Below are 273 nucleotides of genomic sequence, written 5' to 3' on the forward strand. Positions count from 1 at the left end.
GTTTTTGCTCAGTTGATCTTAATAGCAGATTCGTGAAGTAGGAAGTTATCTCCTTTTTACAGATGAGAAACCTGAGGCACAGAGAGGTTAAATAACTTCCCTTGGCAAAGGGCAGAATAAGAGGTCACAGCCAGGCTGGCTTCGACCAGCTACACTGCCTTTGCGTTCCCTGTGTCCTTCCTACTCCTTGCGGGGAGGGGGCACTCTTACTCAAAACTTAAATCTCTCTTCTTGCTCGCTCCTCAGATTACTTCCCACTTCTTCATATCTGGA

This window comes from Pteropus vampyrus, unplaced genomic scaffold, assembly GCF_000151845.1.
Source record: "Pteropus vampyrus isolate Shadow unplaced genomic scaffold, Pvam_2.0 Scaffold69, whole genome shotgun sequence".
NCBI lineage: Eukaryota > Metazoa > Chordata > Mammalia > Chiroptera > Pteropodidae > Pteropus > Pteropus vampyrus.